A 15,360-nucleotide genomic window follows, 5' to 3' on the forward strand; every position below is an offset into this window, starting at 1 on the left:
TCCTTGTACCTTCCCACCCACCATTTCATACTTGAATGTACTCCTATATGACTGGAACAGATGTGATCATCTCGAAGGAAAAAAGTAACTCAGTGGCTTGCATTTGATACTTACTTACTAAGTTATTATTTCTTTATAATAGCCAATACAACTTCAATTTTCAGGATCTGTGATAATGAAAACGTACCTTTTAAAGAACAAAAAAATAGATCCCATTGTTCCCTTGGGACAATTTTAGGCAGGCTAACTTCAGCTTACTTAAAGGGGTTCACTGAAAGGATAAGTTACAGCATTTACAAAAGTAGCCATTGTACCCACAGGCTGCAGTTGTCCTTTTAAAGTACTTTGCGAAAATACGATGAGCAGTAATCAGATATTATTATACAAACTATACAAGTTGCATGTTCATTTATCAAAAAAGCCTATTTCAGATTCTACCAGAATCCTGGCAGAAACCCAGTTAGAGCCATTTAGGTGCATATAAACAAATTAGCAATTTGGAAGACAAGCTCGGATCAATAAATGTCAGATCAGTAGTGTCTCTTGAAAAAAAATTAGATGGAAGGCACAACAGAGATGTGTCTTTTAATGGATTACAAACGTGAAAGTGATTAGAGATAAGATTATTCTGAACCCTCTTTGATTAGTTGTGCTCAATGCCTTCCTGACAAGATGATTACTAGTATGGAATAATATAGAATTATACTTCCAAATATTTCTAGAATATCTGCTAGTACGTATGTTTGTGTATATATGTGTGTGCATCTATATGTACAAACGCACACACACACTTTAAATAAGATAATGTCGCAGAAAATGTTGGATTCAGTCTCCAGATTCCTGGATTGTATTCACTGTGGTACTGTCAGAGACAAGTGACCTTGAATCAAGCTCTGTTACTTCTCTGTGCCTCAGTTTCCTCATTTGCAAAATGATGCCAATCATACTGACTTCATCATGAAGTGTATTGACATCTGCTGATGAAAAATATTTCATGTTAATGGACTGAAAATCTTTTACAGCTATTTCTCACTAGTATGAGTTAGTTAAAATAATACCCATGAGCTTGATTTCAAAAGAAAAGCCTGTGTCAGTGGCAGTGTTTTTACCTCCTAGTCAGCACGCTGCTTTTTGCTGCACTTATCTTTTCTTTCCCTTGGCATTGCGTTACAATTTAGAAGTCTTATCAAGTTACAGCACTCACACAGAGAGCACAGAAAGGTTTCATTGCCCCAAAGAACTCAGGGATCTATAACAGGAGTTTTCAATGTATTTGTGTCAGCTGCATTTGTACCCTTCAGCATTGCTTTCTCCACAACATTTCCAATATTGCTAACTTTCATGCTGTTAGTGTTTTTTCCTCTGAGGCTCAGAAATACAAGGGGAAAGAAGAAGAGAGAAGAGAAACTCTCCCACTGGATCTAAGAGCCTATTCACTGATTCCTTTTCACACTCCCACTCTAGCAGAACCTGAACAGCTACCTGCCTGTCTGGCCTCATGATTTTCATGCTCATCAAAAGCTTTATTGCAGGATGGTTATTTGGTATCTTTTTAAATATTGCCATACATCTCTCTCAAAGCAAAAAGGAATCTGAATAATACCTGACAGCCAACAGATGTGCAGTCTGTAGACACAAAACCATTTTGAAATTCTGCTACTAACAACAGCACAACTTCTCTTTGTTGCAAGATATGAAAAGCAGAGTGAGAGCACATGCATGAAATGGACCTTCTTTTCAATACTCAAATTTTCCAAGAATTGAAGAGCTTTTTATATCCAGTAATCAGTTACACCTTGTAATTGTGGGGCTGAAGGGTGCAGGAACATACTAGGCTGGTTTTGTAGTTTTTGCACTCCCTCCATCCCATTATTTTACCAGAAGATCAAAGAAACAGAACATAGATTGGTTTTCTGCTAAGGGTGAGAGCAACCGTACCTAACAGTGCAGTTCCACAACAGTTTTAAGCCAGTCTAATGTGGCACCATCTCTCTCTTCCTGCTGCACATTGCACGCTCCCACTTTTCTGATCCTATGACCTTGTTCAGGGAACAAAACCGAATGATTTAGGGAATGAAATCAAATGAAAACTAGCCCTGGCAGGAAAGCCTGATTTGGTTTTGCCTGGTTTAATTTTTGAACCAGTTCGCTGCAGGACCAAATGGATGGTGACACTACTGCAAAGCAGAGGGTGCAAATACAAGCCTAAGATAAGGTGTAGTGCCCCTTCAGCACCCTTGCTACCTAAGCTGTTCCTGACTATAGGAGTTGAACATCCTTCAGCACCCTGATCCATGACACTTCCACAGCATGACAGCCCTGCTTCTAAAGCCAAACATTCAAATCTTGCTACTCCTCTCTTTCTGTAAACTCAAAGCCTACTGGCAAGTGGCCCCTGACCACTGCAAGCCCTTGAGCCCACATCTTAGACTTAAAAGTGTGTTGAAGAGCTTTGCTAGACTGCAGAGATTATGACTGCAGCTGTGTGGGTTCCTCAGAATGGGTTTTTCTGCTTCCACTTTAAGGGCAGTGTTACATGGATCTCCTTGAATAAAGAAATGAAGGACCACAAAAAGAACAAAAAGCATCATAGTCATTACTGTCATCTGTGCAAAGAAAGCATTGCAATGGCACCTTGCCTATTGTGTCTAGTTTACCGTCTTCCTTTGAAGAAATGTATTCAAATACCAGGGAAAAATGTGCTTATCTTGCCTAGTCTTCAGCCTGGCTTTTGCAGCAAAGGCTTTTCTCAGGATTTCTGAGCTTTAGGCTTTAACCCGTGCCAAGGTGTAATGGAGGCAGAAACACTGAGGTAGAAAGGTCAGGGCAAAATGTATGGGATCCTTGGGCAGAGGGAATGGAGATAATGATGGGAGAAAAATGCCTAATTAGAATGAAACTAAAAGATATTTTATGAACAACAGCAACAAAATAGTTTCTCCCAATAAGACTTATTTGCATAATTCACTTCTTTTTCTGCTGTTTCTATGGGCCTTTTTATTTGAGGTGGAGTGGGACTTTGAAAATCATTTAGCTTGTCCTGAGGCATTCACATCATAAATAATATACTGCATCCAAAATAATTATGTATTACACTAAAAAATTAGGGAGTACCAGGATTAAAGAGGCCTTTTCAACTGTGCTTCTTCCCCTGGTGCAGTTCTGCTCCTGCACAGTCATGTAAGTTGTCATTTCATGCTTACATACTGTTTTTTTCTCAGCAGGCACCCTTTCCCCTATAAAGAAGTCTCAAGACTCTCTGGAGACTGTGTTTAAGCATTTCTGCCCGGGGTCCAGGCCATCAACTCAATAGACCATTCAAAATGAACTTGGTTTATATGTTGCTGCACATCAACAGCCTTAACAGGGCTGTGTGGCACGACACAGCTGTGCTCCTCTGAGTGTTTTAGACAGAAGGAAAATGAAACTTTTGAAACACCAAAACAAGATTCTGAAAGGAAAAAAAGATGCGTATCTGGTAAAATCTAAATAAAGAGGATGGTGCCTGGTGAGGCTTCACCGAGTCTGGGATATACTAAAGCAAACAGCTCGGATTGGTGATACAGCTCCTGCAGATGCACTTCATACAGTGCAACCTGCGGCACATCGAAGTGCAGCTTTCCTATCCATAACTGCTTCTTACCAAGGTTTCTCTACTAGCGCGGGTCTGCCGCTCAGGGATCACACCTCCTCATACCCCTGAGCAATGTCAGCACAAATTTGTAGCATAGATTTGACTTCTGTGGAGCTCATCTGATATCAGGTCTTTTAGGGTCTAGTTCAAGAAGACATGAAGGGAGAGCAGTTTAATTCCCTTTCTCCCTTTATATCTTTCAGATATGACTTACAGTGTACTGTGAAGAATTCCCTAAGTACAGAAGCAGCTCCAACTGCAGCTTAACACTTTGGTTCCTCCTCTTTCTTACTTTAAGCTTTGAGTTAATTCTCTTCACGCTTCAGCAGATATGAACCATAATAATTAGAGCTAGCTTTTGGAATGAGCTGCAAGGATAATTGCCTGGGCACCCTGTGTATGGAGAGAGGGCAGAGGGACCATTAAGTTATCTTAGGCTGTGCCTGCGCTGAGAGGCTGGTGTGCTCTATGGTGTCTACTGCAGTCTCCCAGCCTCCCAGACCTGGCATGACCCCTTTCGGCTTTCATGCCGGGATTTTCTTTCGCTGGAAATCCGACTGAGAGAAGAAGGAAAGGAGGGGCTGTTGCATAACCTGAAAAGCGTTCCTGGTTCCACAGTCACCATATGGAAATGTCAGAAAGGAGGAGGAGATCCATGAGTTACTTTCTCACTGTAACACTAAGACTGTCTTTGCTTTTTGCCAGGAGTTACCTGCAGTTTTCTGTTCTTCTATAGATAGCTGGTGTTTGTTGAAGGTTATGCTGAAGAAAGATGCTAAAAAGTGGATGAGGTATTATCTAGCCACCCTTCTTCATGATGATTAAGTGCATTATACGTGCAAGTTGCTATCTGGTGCAAATAAGGGACAGGAAGGGGAAAATAATATTATCCTTCTTTTTTGCTAACCGCTTTGCTAAACAAGCATCAGTAACCTTAGAACAATATTTGTTTACCTGTGGGTTTCCACAGAAACTCATTCTCAGATGTAAAGCGATTTTTAATGAGGCTTTTGACCCTTATGTGCAGGGTTCTTAAACAAAAAGGGTAGGGGAAAGTGTCCTGCCCTTAGGGTATTTAACAGGGGAACAGTGAACTGAGCCAAAGATCTGCTACAATATTACAAATTAGCTACCACTTCTTCCAGCAATTTTATTCAGGCTCTAGGAAATGTTTCCTTTTACTATAACAGGGAAATAGCTGAATAGTTGAGGGTTAAATTTACATTGACTCTTGGGTTAAGTTAAATCCTCAGTGGGGAACGAATGGTTACTAAGGCAACAGGAGCATGCATTTGATACCTGTTATTCAAGTCTCTATCCTCATGCTCATTAAGTATCACATTGTTTATTAATATTCACTCTAAAATGGATGTTGCCAGAACCTCTTTGCTTTGACCTAAGTAGCAAGACATGAATTAATGTGAAAAGAACTCGCAACTACTAGCAATATATTAAGACGCCTCTTGAGAAGCACAGATCTTTGTATCTGAAGAACAACTTTTGCTTCCATGTAATAAAACATCAAAAAAGCATTTGTAAACAGAATTCTGAAGGGAGCTCTGCTCAGAAAGCAGCAGGACCTACATGATCTCCTGAAACAAACAGTACAAAATTAGCAAAAAGCCAGGCCAAAATACACGCATAGATACTAAGCACCACTGTGTAAGAATTGCCATGCAGGGTCAGGCTAAGAGTATCTGAATGTATGTGTTATTGAAGACCACGACCAATACAAAGTGGCTTAAGTGAAGCTGGAGCGCTTGTGTCTCCCTATTTTTTTCTCCTGTGAATGTAAGAATAATATATTCAGAAAATATATGCTAGTTTTGGCCTACAATAGTTTGCAGAGTGCACTTCACAAAGCTCTTAAGACACCTTTGTGCAGCCTCCCACAAGAACACAGAATCAAATACACATAGCAATTCATCCCTGAGCTTACTCATTCCTCTCCCATTCAGAAATTAAATAACAGCAGCAACAGATGCTTCAATCTGAAACAAAAAAAAGTGTATTTAAAATGCTTCCTTGGGAGTGAAAATTTTTCCAATTCAGAATCATCAGAGCATGTTATTTAGTTTCATTTAGTTTTTTACACCATGTTAAAATATAAGCAATATTATATAAAGCTTACATGACACTTATACATGAACATGGTGTGTTATTTTAATAGAGTACCTATATGACAGTGTGACTAAAAATGTTTGTTCGTGGAAAGCATGAGCCTGCCTTGCTGTTTCCTGAAGCACTACCAGAGAGAAGTTAGGGTCAGCTGGATCATCTCAGTTCATTACTTCAATAACATTTCAGAAGGTAAGGCATAACTCTAGTCCCTTTGTAAATTTGGCCCTAAATGCTTTTCATAATTTGGAGTTAGGCCTTTAAGTCTGTCACATTTCCTCATCTGCAGAGTTTACAACCTATGCAGCCGCAATGCTCCCAAGCATAACAGAGACAGATCTATCAGTCCATCTTAAAAAATTATTCTATTGAAGCGAGGGATCTCATTCTTCACATCTAAATGAGTCTATGAAAGCGGGAGCACTCAATTACTGAAACAGAACTAAATCGCCTGTTCTAAATGACATATTGAAGACAAATATAGAGCACAAAGTTGATCTTACATTGAGCAATCTGGCAAAAAAAAAGAGTATTTTTGCCTAAACTAAAGTCTCTCATCCTGCTATGACCTTGACATTAGCTGTCTGAAACCACAGTGATTCGTATACTCCCTGTAACATCACATTGGCCTAAACAGAAGAATCCTTCAAAGGATTAAAAAAAATATTGTAGGAAAAATTGTGTACAAAGCATGAGTTCCAGACTTTTTGTTTCATTTTTATTAAATACTTGTAAATTTTCCATTCTGTAAGGGCAGCTGTCACACGAGACCTGACACACACTGAACAGCTATGGAAAAGAGGTCAAGATGTCCTCATTGTTAGGATGCTTTTGAAGATCCCATGGGATAAAAATAATTATTATCAATCAAACATTAAAATCTATGGGGAAAAAAAATATATTTCTTGCAGGGAAGTTGCTTCAGAAGCATCTGAGTTTTTCACTTGCAGTGGTTTTTACTTTACTTGTTTTTGCTAGCCTCAGATGCTGGCTTTCCCATGCACTACAGTGATGAGGCTGAGATTAGCCAGTATACTAAATACCCAAGCCTTTCTATAGTTAAGACCAGCACCTCAGAAAGGCATCTGAAGTCTTCTGGATTTTACTAGCAATAGAAACTCTAAATCCTCCTTGGGCTCCTTTAAAATACTTAGCCCAAACCCCACAGCCAGGAGGAGGCTTGAGATGCTCTGGAGTTGTAATTCCCCAGTACAGGTCTCTGAGGCTCCCTGGCGCAGCAGGCAGGGGCCAGGCTGCCAAAGAGCATTCACAGAAGTTGTGATTCCCAGATACAGTTGAATGGGTTGTCTTGTTCAGTGATGGCAACTTGGGAAGTGCCAGCACAAAATTTCTTGGAAACTTGGTAATGGGAAGCATTTGAACTCTGCTTGCTTGCCAGTGAGTATGACAGTCATCAAAGAAAGAAAGAAAAGTGAATATCAAATAACTGTAATCAAGTAAGTGGGGTTTCTCAATTCTGTGTGTTGTGGGCAGGTTTCTCATTTCCATTTAAGATTAAAAAGAAATATAAATGGGGCTCAGCAGGAAGCATCACTGTTGATATTCTTGCATCAGAGATAAATTGAATATATAGAGCCACAGTCCTGTAAAGGCATGACTGCTGTGACTCATCCCAAGGAACCTGAACTTCTCCCAGTGCAAACCTGGAAGTTTTTCCAAGACAAGATTTTTTTATTAACTTTGAGAGCACTTTTAAAAAGTCTTTTCTTGTTGACATTCCTACTGTAAGGAGAACAGGTGGTAAAATATTCAGACCCTACAGTTGATCTCTACTTTCAGATTACTTTAAGAAGCTGAAGAAATGATGTCTGAGAAAATAAGACCAGACAGTAGGAAGTTTTTTTGTTTGGGGGTTGGTTTTGTTGTTTGGGGTTTTTTTGTTTTGGTTTGGGTTTTTTGTTTGTTGGTTTTTAGTTTGGTTTTTTTTCCCCCACAAAAAGCAGAACAAAGAACCTTAGGATAGAAAGAGGAGAGCTAATTAAAATCTGGACAAATAATCTCATTCTTTTTGAAGAGCTGCTTGGTAAAGTGCAACACCGTAATTAGATTATTCTATCAAGTTTAATGAAGTGGGTCAGTTAAACCAGTGTCTCTCTGTTATGAAATATAGTGAAAATCTGGAGTGACTTTTGGAAGGAAAAAAGTGTTTGAAACTTAATTTTTAATAAATATTATCTGTGGGATAAAAATATTGAAAGAGGTTGATAATATTTTTGATAATTTAAAAATAGTTCTTAAATTCTTACTCGGGAAAAGAGCACCATCTACTGATCATCACTCTGAAATTCCAGTATGATGTTTCATTTACATGGATTTTACTTATATACAATATCATAATATTAATTCCAGAAGCTCTGGATGACTCTTGAACACATGTGAAAGAAGGCTTACGCATCTTCAGCTACCAGCTAATATCACTGTGATGTTTTATTGTTTTAGTAGCCAGCAACACCTTAGCAGTAGAAAGCATGCTTAAGAACTTCAGAACCTATGGTGATATTAAATAAACCCACATTATCAGTAAAAGGATGGTACACGCTTTCCTAGTATAGTTGCTTGTTGCAGATGCCTGCTTCTTGCTGGCATGTTTTAGTCATGTGAAGAACTAATCTACGCAGGGGAAAGGTTGTTTGTTTAAGTAGGACCTGTTTTCCAACTGTCCCAAGGGGGAGAGGACAAGGACTGCCCTTTCCAGTCCCAGCACAGATTTATGCCAAATTACAGTATCATTTAACATTGCCTTAAAAACCACGCAGCTTTTCTGCACTAAAGAGAATACGGTGTTCTTGTGTTCACCTCCAAAGCCTTTTCTGAACTTGTTTTTCTGCCAGAGAACCAGCTGTGACAAAGAATGTCACACTGAGGAGTATTCACTGGAAAGAGCAACGCTCATCCAATGCCATAAACACTCCCCACTCACATCCAGAAGAAGTAACTATTCTTAAATCTCAGGTGTTCTGCCAGACACATTCTAATTATACTCTTTTAATTATATCACATATGTCTTCTTTTTATAGCTGTTCTGAAGGCACTGACTTTTCTTCCACCAAGGTTTCTCACACGAGTTCCTTTTATTTTCCTTCTTTCTTAGGAATAAGTGATTGCACTCTGGCTAGTGAGAACAAAGTAGTGCTCCAGGAGCAGCAGGGTGGGCTGCCCAGTGGGTGTGGGGAGGAGACCAGGCACTGAGGGTGGTGGTCCAGCAGGCTCTAGTGGGGCAGAGATCTGGCTGACCAGGCAGCCGGGCTGTGACAGTGGCCAGGACAGCTGCAGCCTTGCTTTGGACAGAACTGAGGACGGGAGCACCCATGCAGCCTCAGACCCGAGGCACGGAGGTCCCCAGTGAGGTTTCTCCCAGCTCTGTCTCACAACCCAGGCATGGCAGTAGAGACTGTAGAGCCTGCTGCTGCACTCGGGGCCCGAACAGCAGCAAGCAAGCTTAGCTATAAATAACAGTTTTTTTCTTTGCTCATTTTCCTGCACATTTGATAGGACTTGAATTCTTAAAAAGCCCTAGTGCTGTTCTGAAAAGCGATTTCAGAAAATTGGCATGCTGGTGATTGCTGTCATCCTATGAGTGATGGGGCTATTTTGCAGTGTCTCACATCTGATGTGATGGTGACGATTGTCTCTAAATCAGAACGTGAGGAGCTGAACCAGGAGCTCCCACAGCTGCATGCACAGCTACAGCTTGACACTGCCAGCTAAATCTCCATGACTGGCAATCATGCCCTCTGCAGGTCTGGCACAGAGAGGAATTCATTACGAGTCTATTATCTGCTCGTGCAATTATGACTCTCTGTGAACCATGGGAGAATTAAGGTCCTTCTCGTACTACTGCCCTTGTCAGGCCATAGCCCAGCAGCTAGAACTGAAAGGTATCATTCTCAATAATTTCTTGCTTGACTCAGCCTTCAGTGTTCTTGAATTCCTTGTCCCAGGGGCATGCAATCGTGGGAACATCTCAGTTGGCTGTCGGAGGAGTTTTTCAGAGAACAGTTCTAGATCTTGTAGCTTCAGGGTAAAAACTTAAAACCAGGATTCATTTGCATTCAAGATACTCCATTACGCTGCCTAAATATAAAATTATCAGTCTTTTGGGTTTGGCTTTATACACTAGAACTTTTACTGGACAGGTTTCTACTTTGCCTGGCAGGGTAGATGGTTATTTCATGATTTTTGGATGCAAGGCTTGGTAAGACTGAAAAATCTATTTCCTCCATTAAAAGGAAGAAGAAATGAATGACTGGATCTAAACAGAAGACAGTAGAATCATAGGTTAGGATACTTCAAGTGTGAAGTGAACTCAGAAAGTCTCTAGACCAACCTCCACTTCCAAGCAGTGTACTGTGTACTAAAATGGTGCATGTCTCCACAGCAAGACACAAAAAGTCCTGAATATTTACAGCTCCTCAGAAACTGTTCAACCACATCACAGATATATAAAAGATATTTTACTAAGGCAAAGAAAAGAAAATGGGCAGAACTGAAAACAAAATCTAAGGATTACACATAAGAAAATGTAAACAGAAATTTTAATATATGGTTTTCTGGCTCCATCTGGTGTTTATTTTACAGAATTTCTAGCTCAAGGAAATCTGATTTCCACTTCCCTTTTCAGCTATACATTGGAAATGAGGAGTGGTGTTAAAAGGACACTTAAATTTATGCATCCTGAGGGCTTACATTCAAAGTTGTATATTAGCTACGATGAGGGTACAAGAATACTACTTTTTTTTTTTTAGTCAGTGTTTGTATGCTGTGACTTAAATCATATTCAGATCTGAGAAAGGACTTCTATGGCCAACAGCTTATTGTTTTGCCTCATGGTATCAGTTAAGACTGCTAAAATACTAGTCCTCCCTACTAACCTTGCCTTGCTTACATCTTCTTCATGGCTAAATCATCAATACTACTGCTTAATTCAAATTAACTCTCAAGCACTTGCAACACAATTATCACATCAAATCTTTTATTGTTGCTGCTTTCAGGTCAGATAATAACATATTTACTGACTGTACAGAAAAAGTAAGTTGGAAGGAAGAGTGAGAAGATCACTGGTTGACTACTCACTGGGTCAAATATTTGTGGAGAAAGTACCTATACAGTCTGGGACATAAATCACCTCTAGTATCATAGAATCATAGAACAGCCAGGTTGGAAGGGACCTCAAAAGATCATCTTGTCCAATGTTTTGTGGGAAAGGGAGCCTAGATGAGATTATCTAGTACCCTCTCCAATTGCATCTTGAAAACCTCTGCTGACAGGGACTCTACCATGTCCCTGGGAAGGTTGTTCCAGTGATTGATTGTTCTCACTGTAAAAAATTTCTTTCTTGAATATCAAGATAAAACCTTTCCCACTGCAACTTGCACCCATTGTCCCTTGTCTTTTCCATATGGCTCCATGTGAAGAGAGAACCTCCATCCTCTTTGTAGCTGCCCATTAAGTGCTGGAATACTGTGATAAGATACCCCCTAAGCCTTCTCTTCTCCAGGGAGAAATGACCTAACTCCTTCAGTCTTTGCTGCAAAAAACATTGATCACCACCCTCTGAGTGAGGCCTGTGAGCCAATTTCCTACCCATCTCACAGACCACCCACCCAGTCTGTATCTTGCCAGTTTGTCCAGGAGATGACTGTGGGAAATAGTGTCAAATGCTTTGCTGAAGTCCAGTGCTCTCCCCATGTTGACAGAAAATGTTATTTTGTTATAGAATGTGATCAGGTTTGTCAGGCATGATTTGCCTTTGCTAAATCCATGCTGGCTTTTCCCAATCACCTCCTTCATTTGGTTTGTAATATAGTTTCTAGGAGAACTCATTCCATTACTTTCCCAGGGCTTGAAGTAAGACTAATGGGTCTGTAGTTTCCAGGGCCCTCTGTTGGCCCTTCTTGTAGATGGGTATGACACTGCCCTGATCTCCATGACATTTCAAATATTATAGACAGTGGCCCTGCAACAATGTCAGCCACTTCTCTTAACACCCTGGGGTGTATTCCATCTGGGCCCATAGATTTATGTGGGTGTAAGAGTATAAGCTCTTCTTTGTTATTATTTCTCATAATATAGTGGCATAACACCCTTCTTTTTCTACAGGGCCTAACACACAAAACTGTCTTGTCCTGGTACATTCATACACCAGAAAACTTACTGTAAAAAACAGGGTAAATGAAATATTGTCCTTTAAGAAAGGGATTCTCACTTTCCATAAAGTGGAGTATATATATATACCTGCATGTTAAAATCAATATTAAATCAACATGAATGCACTTTCAAATATGACTTAGCAATTGAGAATAATGTAGAATAGCCAGTATTTCCTGACAAACAAGCTTTCTGCATACCTCTCGGGCTTGACTATACTTGTAGAACACCTAAGTAAAGTAGATAACACTGAGAAAGTCTTCACCGGCAGCAAATGTATTAAAAATTATACCTTTTTTGTCCCTATCTCAGTTAGAAAGATGAGTTTTCCAACCTTACTCATTTTTAGTAGCTTACTCTTCCAGATTCTTGGTTACAGGGGACAATCTGTTTTCAAAGACATTGTTCATTATATGTATGGGTGTAACTGTGGCCTTTACAACTTGCCTGCACATACTTATTGTTCAAAATTATCAGACTATCTGTATATCTCATCTGCAGATGACTGAAGAACTCACTGTACTTGATATTCAGCACTTCAGCTTTGGTTTTAACTGAATGCATGCAGTAGCTCCTGGGATCTCACAGGTGCTCCATGACTTTTAAGTTCTTCTTTACACTGCAACAACTGGACCTGTTGTTTTCCCACACAAAAGACTCAATTTCCTAAACTGTGTGTGTGATGGAAAGGTGGAAGGAGCTAAAGCAAAGATGCTGTAAATCAGCTGTCAGCCTCACTGAGCCCGGGTTTACCTGGGTTATTCAGCCGAGTGCAGCCAGCTCGGTATCACACAAGCTCAATGCCCTCCCATTTGGGCTGCAGCTCCTTGTCCCATGTTTATTCTCCACATGCTTTTACCAATCTCTGTGGCAACAGCTGGTAGCTACAAGAGAAGAAGCTGCAAGAGCTACCTTAAAGAAGACCCAGACAGCCTTGAGCCCCTGGTCTGAGAAGGATTATGACTTCTATCATCCTCTGGCAGGACAAGCAGACAATGAAAAAAGCAAAGCAAATGAAAAGCAGGCCATGTAACCGACCCACCCCCAAGCAGGCAAAACAAACCAGTGCCATGTAGCACAATGGACTCCTTCCACCCCCTGAACATTGCCCAGAACAGCATCACTGGTGTTGGAGACGGGGTGTCTTGTGTGCCTCTTCCCAATTCCTTCTCTTCTTCAAGGTCAAATAAATGCACTCCAAACAAATTACAGCCAATGCCCAGGTTGGAGTAAGTGCTGCCTGCTTATAAGACTCTCTGGTCTGTGGTGAAGGCATATTTGGGGGAGCTCAAAAGAAGAAAGCTTGTTTCTTTTTCTTTTTTTTTTTTTTCCTCAGCTATAAAAGCATGACAGTTGCATTTATAGCTGTCAGACTGAGCTCTTCCTTCCAATAACATATGCCATCCACCATACCCACCCTCTACAGTCTCTAACTCAAAATGATTCAGCATTGGCTGATGTAAATGGAATGGATTTACTTTAAAGGAAATAATTATTTTTGGCTGCCCCATTAAATGCCACAGAGGAAATTCATGGCATGTAGGAAAACAACTGTGTATACTGTTGAGCCAAGACTGTCTAACAGATGTTGTACTCATTATAGTCTAAGCATAATAACATTTTTAATGAGCAGAAAACAGGAGAAGCTTTATCTCCCTGTGGTGATACTGTGGAGGCATTATTATTACTGAAAGCCTTGTCTCCTAATTTCTGACATGTGCTCGGGCTGGAGTCTGTAATATTATCGCAGCACTCTGATCCTGCACATATGTAGAAGACCTCAGCATTAGGAAAATAGTTATTACTAGGTGATTTTTTCCTGTTTTTAGAACCAAGCTCATTTCCAAGAGTTCTGGGAGCGCCATTCCAGAAGGCAAGGAATCCCAACCCTGGCTCTTGTGCCACATCCATCCAAACCTCTGCGTGCCATTTCCAGAAGTCAGCTCTGGCCCAGGGAGGGAAGTACAATACAGTAGCTTTGGGATAGCCTGAAATTCAGGAGAGAGTTGTCTCAAGTCCAGCTCCTCCCTACAGAATCACCAGGTCTAAAAAAGAAGTTACTTAGTATCTTTCAGTGCTTCCTTTTGTAGAATGGGAAGAAGATACTTCTTTACTTTGCCAGGGTACCTCCCCCAGAAAGGCAGGAAGCTACATGTTTTCTGTTAGATGGAGCATTTGAGCTTTCTGGAAACAGAGGCTTAGTTTCAGTAAACTTGGTTTCAGGGTAGAGTTGCTTAATAGTTCCACAATAGCCACGTGTTTTGTTTTGATTTTTTTTTTTTTTAAATCTGAAATGGTATGTGAAAAAGAGATTTGGAATACATTGCAATAAAAGTCTCCAATCTCTTACTGACTTTCAGCAGGTGAAATTTCCCTGTTATTAACTGCTCAAATCTCAATTAATTAAGCGTAGCCATTAAAAGAAACTAACCCCAGTGTTACACAAAGGACAACTACTCTTCATTTTCTAATCGTGCTAGGAAAAAAAAAAAGGAAAGAAAAAAGGGAACACAGTTTTTTTGAAAGCTCTTGTGGGATCATAGGATGATTCAGGTGGGAATACCCCAGTCCAGCCGCCTGCTCAGGGCAGCGTCAGCTCTGAGTTTAGAGCGGGTTGCTCAAGGTTTAACCCAGCTGCGTCTTGAAAACCTCCGAAGGCAGAGACAGCACAATCTCTGGGCAATCTGGGCCAACTGCCTGCCTGTCTCCCGTGAGTGACAAAACCGTCTGTCCTTAAATCCAGCCCAGTCCACTCGTATCCTCTTGTCCCTGCTGTCTGTCACCCTCCCATGGTGCCCAGCTATGAAAAGCTTGGCTCCACCTCACCGACAGCCCCCCGGTAGGCCCTGGGGGGTGCCGTTAGGTCCCCCCTCGCACGAGTCCCGCTCCTTCAGCCTCTCCTTGCCGGGAGGTCTCCAGCCCTGATCAGTTCTGGGGCCTCTGCTGAGCTTGCTCCAACTTGTCCAAGTCTTTCCTATACTGAGGCCCCAAACCTGGCCATGGGTACCCTGGAGGAGGTCTAGCGAGTGCTCAGTAGGGAAGGAAAAAAAAAAAAGAAAAAGAAGACCTTTCTTTCAGCCTCCTCCAGCATGGGAGGCTGAGATTTCCCAAGCATCGAGGCAGGGGACAGCCAAACCATACGGGATTTCACCCGCATCCAGATGCCTAGCTCCCTGGTCCTTCCTCGAAGGCCCCAGCCTGAAGTCACCCGCAGCTAAAAACTCGAGCTCTCACTTCACCGCTCGGCGCCCCCCGGGCAGCCCCTCGGGAGCGGCAGGCTGGACGCCTCCCTGAGCAGGGGGAGGGAGGCCTTAAAAGACGGCCCGCCGCCCCCCTTGCGCGGTTCCTTATCCCCCAAAGCGGCTGGGACCGGCCGTCCCAAGCGTCGGCCTCCGGGAGGGCTCCCGGGGCCTGGCGGGGCAGAGGCCGCGGAGCCGCCC

General features: G+C 41.5%; 1 protein-coding gene across 1 annotated transcript in view; it reads left to right on the forward strand.

Moving 5' to 3' along the window:
- Window positions 1-317: 317 nt before the first annotated feature.
- The window catches only part of LOC104830960 (chromosome unknown open reading frame, human C7orf73), a 21,289-nt gene continuing 6,246 nt past the window's right edge, over window positions 318-15,360 (forward strand). The window contains exons 1-2 of the transcript XR_774269.1: window positions 318-329; window positions 14,731-14,734. The gene's annotated coding sequence lies outside the window, so the exon portion shown is untranslated. The remainder of the gene's footprint in view (window positions 330-14,730; window positions 14,735-15,360) is intronic.

The sequence above is a fragment of the Haliaeetus leucocephalus genome, unplaced genomic scaffold (genome assembly GCF_000737465.1).
Source record: "Haliaeetus leucocephalus isolate CR32 unplaced genomic scaffold, Haliaeetus_leucocephalus-4.0 Scaffold206, whole genome shotgun sequence".
Taxonomy (NCBI): domain Eukaryota; kingdom Metazoa; phylum Chordata; class Aves; order Accipitriformes; family Accipitridae; genus Haliaeetus; species Haliaeetus leucocephalus.